The 14,849-nt window shown below is 35.5% G+C and overlaps 1 protein-coding gene across 1 annotated transcript in view; it reads left to right on the plus strand.

Annotated features, from left to right (window-relative positions):
• LOC115513066 (transmembrane protease serine 11C-like) overlaps nt 1–14,849 on the plus strand; it is a 53,802-nt gene that overhangs the window by 24,688 nt on the left and 14,265 nt on the right. The window lies entirely within an intron of this gene.

Raw genomic sequence — 14,849 nt, forward strand, 5'->3', positions numbered from 1 at the left:
AATCAGGGTCCATGTCAATCAATTTCTTGATATAGTATCATTCTTGTATTCTTGGAATTAAATCTTACTTGATGACAGAGTTTAAAAAAAAAAAAAGTAGGGCCTCAAATAACATTTCCTTAGAAAACAAGGCAGCCTTAAACACTTAATAGCTTGTTCTGTGGGTCATGATTTTTCCCTCAGTTCCTTTGGATATCTCAAGAATCTAGACTCCTGGGGCGCCTGGGTGGCGCAGTCGGTTGGGCATCGACTCCAGCTCAGGTCATGATTTCGCGGTTCGTGAGTTCGAGCCCCGCGTCGGGCTCTGTGCTGACATCTCAGAGCCTGGAGCCTGCTTTGGATTCTGTGTCTCCCTCTCTCTCTGCCCCTCCCCCACTCACACTATGTCTCTCTCTCTCTCTCAAAAATAAAGATTAAAAAAAAATTAAGAAAAAAAAGAATCTAGACTCCCACATTACAGAAATGAGTTTGAATCTCTTTAACATCAAACCTACTTCCTGATGGGCCTTTAATGGGCTTTGTCTCTCTCACTCTTAAGTACAATGTATTTTTTTTATTTTTTTAAATTCCAGTGTAGTTAACATACAGTGTTATACTAGTTTCAGGTGTGCAATTGCATAAACCAGTTCTTATTCTTGGTCATCTAACAGTATTGTGAAAGACAGCTTCTAAAAGGCAGGGACAAGTGTCCCATAATATTCATTCCCAGGATAATGAGTGTCTCTCTGGTCTTCATAAAAGGACAGCCAACGCTCAGCACAGCTAAGCTCAGCTATCAGTTCTCAGCTACAACAAATTTGACCAAGGGCAGAAAAGTATCCCCGCCCCTATAGGAAGGACTAAAAGGATGAAATGTTTGTGAAAAAAATAAATCTAGGCCAAGGGTTCATTTGCATAGAACATCAAAAGGATCAAAAAGCAAAACCTGAACATGCTTCTCCTGGATAAGAAGTCATCGTGTTGTTGAAATGTGACTCTCCTCAGGTTATTAGATGCTTTCTCTTAGAACCTTCCTTCTCACACAGCTTATCCTGTGTGTGGTGACCTTGAAAGAACAGAGAAACAAAGCAGATCTGCAAATTAGTGAAAAAAACAATCTGGCTTCTTTTTCTAAGTCTAAAGTCAATCATCCCAAATCAAAATCCTTTAAACTCTGCCCTCCATTTTAACATTAACAAAGAAAGCATGTAAGTCCATATCTAACTTAAAAAATCGCTGAGAGAGGTTGAAATCAAATATTATGAAATATTAGTTTTAACAGTTATGAAGTACTGTACAAATACTTTGCTAGGCACTGTGGGGACTTGAAAGAGAAAAAGAGTATTGTTCCTCTCAACAAAAAAGTTTATAAAATAAATAAATACATATACAAGTATACACATTTAACCTCACACTGATTCAGTGTATATGAAAGACATAATTGGTATCATTATTACACAAATACGTTTTTTTTTTTAATTTTTTTTTCAACGTTTATTTATTTTTGGGACAGAGAGAGACAGAGCATGAACAGGGGAGGGGCAGAGAGAGAGGGAGACACAGAATCGGAAACAGGCTCCAGGCTCCGAGCCATCAGCCCAGAGCCTGACGCGGGGCTCGAACCCACGGACCGCGAGATCGTGACCTGGCTGAAGTCGGACGCTTAACCGACTGCGCCACCCAGGCGCCCCTACAAATATGTTTTAAGTTTATCCAGTAGAAACAGTGTGATGTGGATTGGACCTAATGCTGTCATCAGCTGGTAAAATCAAACAGCAATTGCAAGTTGCTAAATGAGAACAGCTGAAAACTGGTTTTGTCAACAACATGCCCCAAGCCCAGGTTTCTCAGTCAACTGGTGTGTAAACCCTTGTCATCACTTTTGGCCAGCAGTCCCAGCAGAGGACAGATTCCTTTAACACTGGTCTCAGAGAAACCGGTTCTTTTCTTTCAGAGCACTTTCCAGGGTTTAATTACGTATTCACTAAAATGATTATTTGATTACTGACCATCTCTTCCATAAGTCATGTGCTTGTTTGCTCACCATTACATCTTCAAGCCTATGCAGGGGCTGGCATATAGCAGCAAGTGATTGTTGGCTGAACTGATGAATTCCACAATATCAAAGCTACAACTGAAAACCAAAGTAGGAGAGAATATATATAGCCTTTCGCATCTAAGGTTCCACAAAGAATTAAGCCCTAACAAAAATGATGTGAGTGCCTGTTGTCAGTTCTCTTAAGGATGATACATAGGATGATTCCAGATTCATAAAAGAGAACTTCAGATAGATGAAGAGGATTAAGAGTACACTTATCTTGATGGACACAGAGTAATGTATAGAATTATTGAGTCATTATACTGTACACCTGAAACTAATATAACAATGCATGTTAATTATATTTCAGTAATAAAAGGGGGGAGTTCATTCATTTCATAAAAATGAAAGCTCCCCACGGCGTTAGAGCTTAATTCTCTTCCAGAATCCCAATTAAGGAGGGCTGATCTCAAGTCTGGCACATGTAGGCAGACACTGCCACTCCCAGATTTAGGATGGAAGGAATGCTTCAATTATTGAGAACCATGAACACAATGTTTACTTTAATTTTCCAGTCATTCTTGAATTCCAGGAAAAATGACATTCTACTACCTTCCAAGGTACTAACAATCAGTATTTATGGGATTGTATCCTTCAGTGAGAGACAATGTTTTCTCCATCAATTCTAAACTCAATAGATCAAAGATTTTCAAGTTGATTGGTTAATATAAAACCTAGAAAAACCATTGATGGCATAGTTTTCCCCTGCCCATGAAAGAATAGTTTCCTAAAAAAAACTCTTACAAGGCAAATTCCTTAACCTAATACCATTGACTTCAATGGGAAAAATTTTTATGCATTCCAAAACACCTGAATTTATATTCACTTATGCTTAAACACTATCACATTCCTTTAAAATAGAGATGATAACTTCAATAGGTAAAATTGGTTAACATAGCCAATTTTCCTTTATTATTTTATAATATGACTACTTCCATGATCTTGTTATTTTATAGTATGATAACCAAAACAAAACATATATATGATACTTAAGGTTTATGTAATTTAAATTTTAATGCACAAAAAAGGGGAGAAAAAAGAACAAGTAAAACAATGCAAATGATATCTCACTATGATGTACTTCACTATCACTGCCATAAACTATTACACCAAGAGCTAAGGAAAAAATGTAATGCTAGACTAGATGTACCAACTACACAACTGCAAGAATGACCACATGGTGGCCCTCTCCTGAAAGCCCTGGAAGGAAAAATTCAAGTCATTCCTTGTAAATGTGAAGAAATGCCTCATAAACATTTTAAACGAAATACCTTATAAAGTTAAATGCTCATAATTTTAATAAGCATATTTTAAAATAATAATCATTTCGACAAAAAATACCTTGTACGTACTGGTATACTTAATTATCTATCGAATAGGTATGAGAAATATTTTAAATATTTATACTAAATCATAATTGGTTAAAGTAAAAACTCAAATTATGTGGAAGTAATAGAAAGAATAATAACAGAACTTTATTGGATGACAGTCCTGACTCACTGTTAAGAGTTTTATGAGAAGAAGAGTGAAACTCTGGCCTACCACTCATTTGTGAGCAGCTGGCAAACACTGAGATATGGATGATGATTTAGTAAAACACACTTCTTTCATGTGGCTTAATCCTGAGACAATGCATGGCTTCATTCATACCATGCTTTAAGGAACTGAACTAACTAATCATTCTTTGATAAATCCTAGAGGACATTTTTAAAAGCATACTATTGCCCAGAGGGTCCTTTCTTAACCGAGAGCCAATCTTAAGCTCTATAAACCTATTTTATCAGCAAAAGGTTTCTTAAAGTATTCTAACTAGTGTAAGACCTTGGCCATTCAAAATTCCTTGGAAATAAATCTTCTAAAAAAGCAAACTTTCCAAAGAGTTCATATTTTATTTTTTAATAAAACCCAAAAAGTCTCTTTAAAATTATTTTTTTCAAAAATCTTTCTCAAAATTTCCACCTACTTTTCTGACATCGCTGTGGAATTCATTAATATATAGTGGATATTGGGGCGCCTGGGTGGCTCAGTCAGTTAAGCATCTGACTTTGGCTCAGTTCATGATTTTGCAGTTCATGGGTTGGAGCCCCACATTGGACTCTGTGCTGACAGCTCAGAGCCTGGAACCTGCTTGGGATTCTGTGTCTCCCCCTCTCTCTGCCCCTCCCCTGCTTGTGCTCTCTCTCTCTCTCTCTTTTTCTCTCAAAAATGAACAAACGTTAAAAAAAGAAACATTAAAGTATATATATACTATTATATATATAGTGGATATTGTAGTGCCCTAAGGGCATTTAGGGAAGTAAGGTTATTGATGCCTTCAATAAATGATCCCAAGTTTTCAGCTCTTATATTTGTTCTTTATATTTTATTTTTTTCTCATACTTCAATGTCAAGCAGAGTTCTTGATGTCACTTGTTTACTCTATGTTCTTTCTTCTAACTCCTCCAAATCTATTTACATATTTCACAGTAACTTATACATAAAAATTAGAAAAGCAAATAGCCTTTGTTTGTTTGTTTGTTTTGAGAGAGAGAGAGCAGGGGAGGGGCAGAGAGGGAGGGAGAGAGAGAATCCCAAGCAGTCTCTACACTGTAGGCATGGCAACTGACACAGGTCTCCATCTCATGTACTGTCAGATTATGACCCGAGAAAAGCAAATAGCCTTTGAATGAGGGTATTTAATTAATTAATTAATTAATTGTAATTTATTATATGTATAATTAATTATTAATTTATAACATAAATTATATTAATTAAATTATAATATAAATATATTATATTATATCCTTAATTATATAAGTTCTAGTGAGTTTTTTTTTTTTTTTTCAAATTTTATTTATTTTTGGGACAGAGAGAGACAGAGCATGAACAGGGGAGGGGCAGAGAGAGAGGGAGACACACAATCGGAAACAGGCTCCAGGCTCTGAGCCATCAGCCCAGAGCCTGACGCGGGGCTCGAACTCACGGACCGCGAGATCGTGACCTGGCTGAAGTCGGATGCTTAACCAACTGCGCCACCCAGGCGCCCCTGAGTTATTTTTTTAATGTAACTTTTGGCTCCTCAGACACCATCATTTCCTGATTCTTGACTTTATTCCAGAGAAAATGTTGCTAAGTCTCCTGAGAAATGTGGAGCATTATTTCTGATGGTATTTCAAAAGGTCTTCCAATAACCCTAGATATTTAATTAAAATAATATTTCTTTTTTTTTTTTAATTTTTTTTTTCAACGTTTATTTATTTTTGGGACAGAGAGAGACAGAGCATGAACGGGGGAGGGGCAGAGAGAGAGGGAGACACAGAATCGGAAACAGGCTCCAGGCTCTGAGCCATCAGCCCAGAGCCCGACGCGGGGCTCGAACTCACGGACCGCGAGATCGTGACCTGGCTGAAGTCGGACGCTTAACCGACTGCGCCACCCAGGCGCCCCTAAAATAATATTTCTTTAGGTAATTTTAAAATTCAACTTTGAGCTTAGAGTTTGCAATATACGATATTGAATAACACAACTATTAGACACACCTGGAACACAGACATGTCCTAACTGATATCCAGCATCATCCATCTGAGGTTGGGATAGATCTGTATGATGATTAATTTTATGTGGCAACATTGCTGAACCAGAGGATGCCTAGATATCTGGTTAAACATTATTTCTAGGTATACCTGTGAGGATGTTTCCAGAAAATATTAACATTTGAATTGGTGGACTGAGTAAATCTGATTGCCTTTCCCAATGTGGATGAGCATAATCCAACCTATTAAAAGTCTGAATAGGATAAAAAGATAAAGGGTAAATTCTCTCTCCCTCTGCCTGACTTTGAGCTAGAATATTGGTTTTCTCCTGCCCTTGTTCTGGGATTTACACCATTGGAAGTCTATTTCCCAGGCCTTTGGATTTGAACTGGAATTACATCACTGCTTTTGTGGGTGTCCAGCTTGCAGATGGCAGGTCACAGGACTTCTCAGCCTCCATAATTGCCCGTGAGCCAATTCCTCCTAATGCATGGATGAATGAATAAATGAATGAATGAATGAATACTTCTATTTCTCTAGAGAACTCTAATATAACTTCCCAAAGTGCACTGCCAATCACCATCAAGCCCAAATAATCTCAAGTTTGAAACGGGTTTTCAGACAGCCTACTTGCCTCACATAATCCTAAAAGGCCAATTGTACATATAGCTAGACTAATGCTCTTGTCTCTCTTCAAATTTGTCCTAGCTTGTTTGCTTTCATTTCCCAAGAACCTAAGCCTTTTTAGCCACTGCACTCATGTCCAGCTTGAGTGAGTTATAACATAATCAAAATTAAGAGTGATGAGTTTTAGGTTAAAGAACTCCATTTTGGAAAAAAAAAAAAAAAGGAGAGAGAGAGAGTTCCACTTTGGGGGTACCTGGGTGGCTTAATTGGTTAAGCATCTGACTCTTGATCTCAGCTCATGTCTTAATCTCAAGGTTGTGAGTTTAAGCCCCACATTGGGCTCTACACTGTGCATGAAGCCCACTTAAAGAAAAAAAAAAAAGAGCTGCACTTTGGTAGGGTACATTAAGATTCATTCATTTTTGAAAAACACAAGGTCAAAGCTTTGGTTTCTAAAATTTCATTTGATAATATTGTGTAAAATGAGCTACAGGGGAGAGTCTTTAAGCAGACAGATTGGTTAGAAAATAATTAAAATGGTATAAGTGTGAAGAACTGAAAACCTGAACTGTCATAGTGAAAACAGTATTAGAATGGAATTGACATACCTGATATGAGGCAAAACAGTAAGAGAAATTGAATACAGCATCCAACGTTTAAGTCTGAGTAATTAGTGGAATGATAACTTCATACAGAAATAGCATACAATAGAGAAGTAGAATATAGGTGATTAGCTTACATTTTGAGTATTAGATAGAATATACCTCTCCAGATAAAGTTATTTATCAAGCATTTGGAAATAAAATATTGGTCCTCTGAAGGAAGTTTGGGTCTAAAACCATAAATATGATGGTCATTCCCATAATATAATAATGAAATACTAAAAAAGAATAAGATTGCAAAGAATATAAGAAGATGAAAAGAGGAGGAGTCAAAGATAGAGTTTTGGGGAATATTTTCACTTATTAAGAAGAAAAAAAGAGGAGTCAGAATTTGAGATTATAAAAAAAATAGATGAAAGGGTATGAGAAAAAGTTTTATAAATATGCCATATGGAATACATGAATTTACCATCTAGGAAGATGGAATAGATGTACTTTTCCCTATTCCCCCCACTAAATACACCTAAAATCCCTAGATATTATATATAAAACAAACTTAAGAAGATCCCAGACTGAGAGGTGACCTCAGGGCCCAACAACATGGTAATGAGTCCCATCAGTTTGCTTCATACATTCTAAAATGGGAACTGAAGAAGCCAGTGATCCAAAAACTCCCAAGAATGCAGGGGGTTGGGGGTGGGGAAGGCTTGCTTTCGTTAATCAAAAGACCAGAAAAGCATCAATATAGCAAGATAGAATGCTTTTAAACAATAACTGCTCTGCTGCAGCCAAAACACCATAGGAAAAAAACTATGGCTTTACCCCAACCCATGGTAGCAAAAGCTAAGTGGGGATCCTCTATTTCCACCCTTCCTGGGCTCTAATTAAATATATACAGGATTTATATACTGAAAACTACACAGCACTGATGAAAGAAATCAAAGAAGATGTAAATAAATGAAGAGAAAAATCATCTTCATGGATTGAAAGACTCAACATAGTAAAGATGTCAATTGTCCCCGAATTGATATACAGGATTATCTTTTTTAGAAAAAAAAAAATGTAGGAGAAATCTTTTGTATCTAGGGCTAGGTAGACTTCTTTGACTTGACACCAAAAGCATGTTCCAAAAACAGGAAAATTGATAAACTTCATCAAAATTAAAATTTTTGTTCTGCAAAAGTCTATTGAGGATGAAAAACAAGCTACAGACAGAAAAAAAAAATATTTTCATACCACTTATCAAAGGACTAGTATCTAGAATATATAAAGAACTCTCAAAACTCAGTGAAAAAACAATCAATTTAGAAACCAGCAAAAGACACAGAGACATTTAACCAAAAAGAATATACACATGGGAAATAAGCACATGAATACGTGTTCGATATTATTAGCAATTAGAGAAATATAACTTAAAACTACAATGAGGGGTGCCTGGGTGACTCAGTCAGTTAAACATCTGACTCTTGATTTTGGCTCAGGTCATGATATTACAGTTTGTGGGTTCAAGGCCAGCATTGAGCTCTGACAATACAGAGCCTGCTTGGGATTCTCTCCCTCTCTTTCTGCCCCTCACCTGCTCATGTGTGCTCTCTCTCTCTCTTTCTCTCTTCCTCTCTTTCTCTCTCAAAATAAATAAAATTTTAAAAACAAAACAAAAAAACTACAGTGAGATATTGCTACATCTTTATGAAAATGGCTATTTTTTTTTTAAATGATGACAAAACCAAATGCTGGCAAAGATGTGGAGAAAATGAATCATTCATATAGCACTCATGAGAATGTAAAGTGTAAATCCATTCTGGAAAATAATCTGGTTCAAAAAAAAATTAAACATACAACAGCCATACAACCCATTAATTGCACTCCTAGGCATTATCCCAGACAGATGATTGTGTTTCCATAAAAACTTATACATGATGTTGATAGCAGCTTTATACCTAAATGCCAAAAACTTAAAACAATCCAGATATTCTTCAAGAAGTTAAGGGTTAAACAAACTTGGGTACATCATACCATGTAATACTACTTAGCAATAAGAAGAACTTGGATGAATCTCTAGAGAGTTACATTGAGTAAAAGAAGTCAATCCAGAAAAGGTACATACTGTATGAATCTATTTACATGAATATATGGAACATTCTTGAAATGATAAAATTATAGAAGAGGAGAACAGATTAGTGGTTACCAGGGATTAAGGAAGGAGTAGGATGGAAGTAAGTAGATATGACTATAAAAGGGCAACATGACAAATTCTTGTGATGATCAAAATGTGCTGTACTTCGACAGCATCAATGTCAATATCCTGGATATGATATTGTACTAGAGCTTTGAAGATATTGTCTTTATAACATCTTCTAAGATATTGCCTTTGGGGGAAATTAGGGAAGCGTAAACATTATTTATTACAAATCCATCTAAATCTGCTATTTATCATAATAAAATGTTGGATTTTTTAAAATTACATTTAAAAAACATACACATTTCTTGGAATTAGATCTTAGATGTCCTGATGAATTTGGCTCTTTATCTCTCGTATTCCTAACTCTCTGAGTTACTGTTGTAACAAATATGATTTAAATGAGTCATAGCATGAATTTTTTAAATGTCTTTGAGAAGTCTGGCAATCTTTTAAGACTCTGAAAAACTAGCACTATGGAGTTACTCCCACTAAAACATAATGATAATATTTTATCTTCTATTCCAGCAACCTAAAATCTTTTCTTATTGAGGTATAATTGACATTACATTCATTTCAGGTGTACAACATAATGATTCAATATTTGTATATATTGCCAAATGAACACCACAATAAATCTAGTTAACATCTGTCACCATACATATTAAGAAAAAATGTTTTCTTACGATGAGAACTTTTAAGTTCTATTCTCTTAGGAAGTTTCAAATATGCAATATGAACTAAAGTTACCATGGTGTACCTTACATCCCCATGATGTATTTATTTTATAACGGGAAAATAATCCCCTTTTGACTCCCTTCACCCATTTTTCCCACCTCCCCCCACCCCACATTGATTGATTTGCAGATCCTTGCATCCATGGAATGAATTCCACTTGATCTTTTAATGCATTGATGAATTCAGTTTGCTAATATTTTATTGAGGATTTTTGCATCTTTATTCATCAGGAATATAATTTTTTTCATATGACATCTTTGATTTTGGTATCAGGTAATACTGGCTTCATAACATGAGTTTGGAAGTGTTCCCTCCTCTTCCATTTTTTGGAAAAGGCTGAAAAGGATTAGTATTAATTTCTCTGTGAATGTTTGATAGAATTCACCAGTGAAACCATCTGGTCCTGGACTTTTTAGGGAGCTTTTTGATTACTGATTCAATCTCCTTATCAGTAATCAGTCTGTTCAGATTTTCTATTTCTTCATGGTTCAGTCTTGGTAGGTTGTACATTTCCAGGAATATATCTATTCCTTCTAAGTTGTCAAATTTGTTGGCATTATAATTACTCATAGCAGCTTCTTATGATTCTCTATTTCTGTGGTATCAGGTGTAATGTCTCTTTCTACTTCTGATTTTATTTATTTGAATCCTCTCTTTTTTTTTCCTGGTGAGTTTAATTAAAGGTTTCTCAAATTTGTTTATCTTTTCAAAGAACCAGCTCTTAGTTTCATCAATTTTTTCTATAGTCCTTTTAGTCTCTATTTCACTTATTTCCTCTCTGATATTTGTTATTCCTTTCCTCCTGGTCACTTCATTCTTCTTCTAGTTCCTTGAGATGGAAAACTAGGTTATTTGAGATTTTTTTCTTGGTGTTAAAATCTTTGGGCATTCATTCATATAAAATTGTAAAGATACTAAAACTATGAGGCAAAACCACTTTGATTCTTCTTTTATATTACTGATGAATTAAATATGACTCTTTCCTGCTTCTCTTAATGCAATATACTTTAAATAGCTGAAAGTACCATATACTAGATGCCAGTTTTAATGTTTTTTCTCCTTAAAGTGATCTACTAATAGATAAATGTATCTACTGCTACTGTAAAATTCTTCCTTATACTTTAGAATCATATAGCTTTTTATCATTATTATTAAGTTTCAGATCAGGTTTCAGATTAATTATTCAGATAAATTATTAAGTTGTGCTTCCAAGAGCTTTCACTAAAGCTCATAATGTGGAATAATATCAATAAAGGACAAGAAAAGGCATTCAAAATATGAATGCCTCTTTTTTTAAAAAGGAAGAAATTTCTTTACTTAGTCTGTCAATTCAGGTCAGGAAGAAATTTAAACTTAAAGATTTCAGAAATATTTTCCTAACCAGTTTTTCCATTCTTGGTACCTTCTACATTCTTGTCTCTTATGTAGAATTTCTGAAGAAAAACATGAGTCCTATATGTTCTGAGTAAGAAGAGAATAGTTGTGGTTTGTGTTTAATGACAGGTTATTTGTGCAACTTCAAAAGCCATGTAATTGTCATAAATTTACTCATCAGTATTGCATAAAATAAATCTATAAATTCCCTTATGGTTATCATTGGGTCAATTAACCAATGCCTCAATATTTTTATTTTTCTTGTTTTTTTTAAAGTATATAGTTCCAGAATAATTTATTTTTCTGTAGAAAAATACGTTTAAAACAAGCAACTTAAGGGACACCGAGTGGCTCAGTTGGTTAAGTGTCCAAATTCAGCCTAGGTCATGCTCTTGTTGTTCCCAAGTTCAAGCCCCACTTCGGGCTCTGTGCTGACAGCTCAGAGCTGGAGACTGTTTCAGATTCTGGGTCTCCGTCTCTTTCTCTGGCCCTCCCCACTCATTCTCTGTCTCTCTCTTTCTCAAAAATAAATAAAACATTTTTAAAAACTTAAAGAAAAAAAGCAATTTAAATAAATTCCAGAGAAAAAAATTTAATTCTTTCAGCATGAATAAAATATTACAAGGCGATGGTTATTTTGCATCAAAAACTAATATATGCAAGTGGCAAGAGCAAAAGCTAAGAAATCATATGAGAAGAGGGAGTTAATAAGAAAACCTTCTTGGGGCACCTGGATGGCTCATTGGTTAAGTGTCTGACTCTTGATTTCAGCTCAGGTCACGATCTCACATTTTGTGAGATCCTGCCCTGAGTGGAACTCTGTGCTGACAGTGTAGAGCCTGCTTGGGATTCTCTGTCTCCCTGTCTTTCTGCCCCTCCCCCGCTCTCAATCTCCCTCCCCCCCCCCCCCCCACCCTCCATCTCAAAAATAAATAAAGAGAGAAAAAAAAAAGAAAAACTTCTTGGAGAAGCTACCTTTCAAGACAGGTCTTAAAGAAAGCCACAGACATGAACTGAAAGAAATCCACGAAGTATTCTCTGCTTGGTGTTTACCAGAGCTAAGCCATCAAAATGCAGACCTTCACAAAATGTCTAGGTACCAGGGAGAACAAAAGTGAAAGTGCTACCCTAAATATTAACTTTCTCTCCAATGTGTGTCCTCAAAAGGACCCCTTAGAAACACAAGCGTGTCATGTCAAAAGCATAAGGTAGATGTTATCACTTATATTTTTCCATTGCTCACTCTACCAGCATAACTGTCTAAATATTCTCCCTGGCACATGTCTTGTCCTCTCTTCATTACCAGTGGTCTTTTGTGCTACTATCAAAGCTTAAAATCAACAATGGCTAAGTATAGAAGAAGCACAAATAAGATCCAAATAAGTTTGGATTTTTCACATTTCTTGAAATATGCATTAAGATTAGAAAAATGGAGTGAGTTTCTACCTTAAAAACTACTACCTGCATATATAATTGGTTATTAGGTTTAATTAATTTTAAATATTTAATTAATTTTAAAAGGTTTATTAATTTTATTAAAGGATTTTATTAAAAGATGTATTTATTATAATTAACTCTTAAAATATTTTTTAATGTTATCTTCAGAGTCAACATGGCAGACATATTAAAGATATGTACTGTAAAAAAACTAATCTACATCACTCTGAGGAATGACAAATATATATGAAACCACAGAGATAATTTTCAGTCTAATTAGAAACACAAAGAAAAGCATTTATTGAGGTTAAGTATGCAGCCACGTGACTAATCAAAACCTTCAGTGTGTGAAGAATTCAGCTTTTGTTCAACCACAATCCAAGTCCACAACTCTGTTCCTTTGCCGTTTAATTCAGACCGGTCTTATTCACACTCCTTTTTGGGGGGGAAGTTAAGGGGCAGGAGATGAAATTATTATGAATGAACTTCCAAGGTTGATAATTCCTGTGTGATAAAACAATTCTAGTAGCTACCTTGCTCAGTAAATCCATGCCCATTTATAATTTTAAAGTTTTCACAGACCTAACACATGAAAATTTTTAAACATCCCATAAAATACATTCTGTAACAGGCACATGAAAAGATGTTCAACGTCGCTCCTTATCAGGGAAATACAAATCAAAACCACACTCAGATATCACCTCACGCCAGTCAGAGTGGCCAAAATGAACAAATCAGGAGACTATAGATGCTGGAGAGGATGTGGAGAAACGGGAACCCTCTTGCACTGTTGGTGGGAATGCAAATTGGTGCAGCCGCTCTGGAAAGCAGTGTGGAGGTTCCTCAGAAAATTAAAAATAGACCTACCCTATGACCCAGCAATAGCACTGCTAGGAATTTATCCAAGGGATACAGGAGTACTGATGCATAGGGGCACTTGTACCCCAATGTTCATAGCAGCACTGTCAACAATAGCCAAATTATGGAAAGAGCCTAAATGTCCATCAACTGATGAATGGATAAAGAAATTGTGGTTTATATACACAATGGAGTACTACGTGGCAATGAGAAAGAATGAAATATGGCCCTTTGTAGCAATGTGGATGGAACTGGAGAGTGTGATGCTAAGTGAAATAAGCCATACAGAGAAAGACAGATACCATATGGTTTCACTCTTATGTGGATCCTGAGAAACTTAACAGAAACCCATGGGGGAGGGGAAGGAAAAAAAAAAAAAAAGAGGTTAGAGTGGGAGAGAGCCAAAGCATAAGAGACTGTTAAAAACTGAGAACAAACTGAGGGTTGATGGGGGGTGGGAAGGAGGGGAGGGTGAGTGATGGGTATTGAGGAGGGCACCTTTTGGGATGAGCACTGGGTATGGAAACCAATTTGACAATAAATTTCATATATTAAAAAAAATAAAATAAAATAAAATTTCTTAGAAACAAAATACATTCTGTAACAGAATTCGGTTAATCTCCTCTATATTTTTAATGCTAGAACCCCAGGGAAACTATCTGAAAAGTAGGATTAATCAATTTATTTAACATTTGGACTCAGGTAAAGTAAATAAATTCACCTGAGTAGAGTTAAAGCTCAGGATCTATGAAAATTTATATTATAAATGTATCTACTGCTACTATAAAATTCTTCCTTATACTTTAGAATCATATAGCTTAGTTTTCATTATTATTAAGTTTCAGATTTTTTAAGGAAGAAAATATTCACTGGATATCAGACTTTTACCAGTACATCCAAATTTGCATATCTTACTTTCTATTCCAGAAAGATAGCAAATATTAAATAATTGTAGATTCAAAGCCCATTTAGAAAGCACCTAGGTATCTTTTCTAATTCAATGTTCAATAATGAGTGAATTATGGCTATTTTTGCCCCCACTTATTTTTAATAGCTTGACTCCTTTCCAAAAAATGTTTGTCATCAGCTATTCCTAGTTCCCCTGCTACCCCTCGATGCTAAGTGACTTTTCTTGGTGCATCCAATTTTCTATGCACAAATCTGCCATAGCACTAATCATATATTAAATTATCTACTTAGTTGTATATCTCTTCCACTACACTCCAAGTTCATTGAGGACAGGGTCCATGTCTATTGTCTTTGATTCCTGGCCCATAGGAGAAGATCAGCACACAGTTCCTCAGCTGCTTTTTAAAACCACTTTGTCTTATTATCTATCCTTTGATGGACTCTCCTTTTGGCAAGGGGAATGCCATTGTTTGTTGTCACTTCCTTTATACGTTACATTGTAAACAGAGTACCTTAAGTTACAGAGTTGACTCCTT

This window comes from Lynx canadensis, chromosome B1, assembly GCF_007474595.2.
Source record: "Lynx canadensis isolate LIC74 chromosome B1, mLynCan4.pri.v2, whole genome shotgun sequence".
Taxonomy (NCBI): domain Eukaryota; kingdom Metazoa; phylum Chordata; class Mammalia; order Carnivora; family Felidae; genus Lynx; species Lynx canadensis.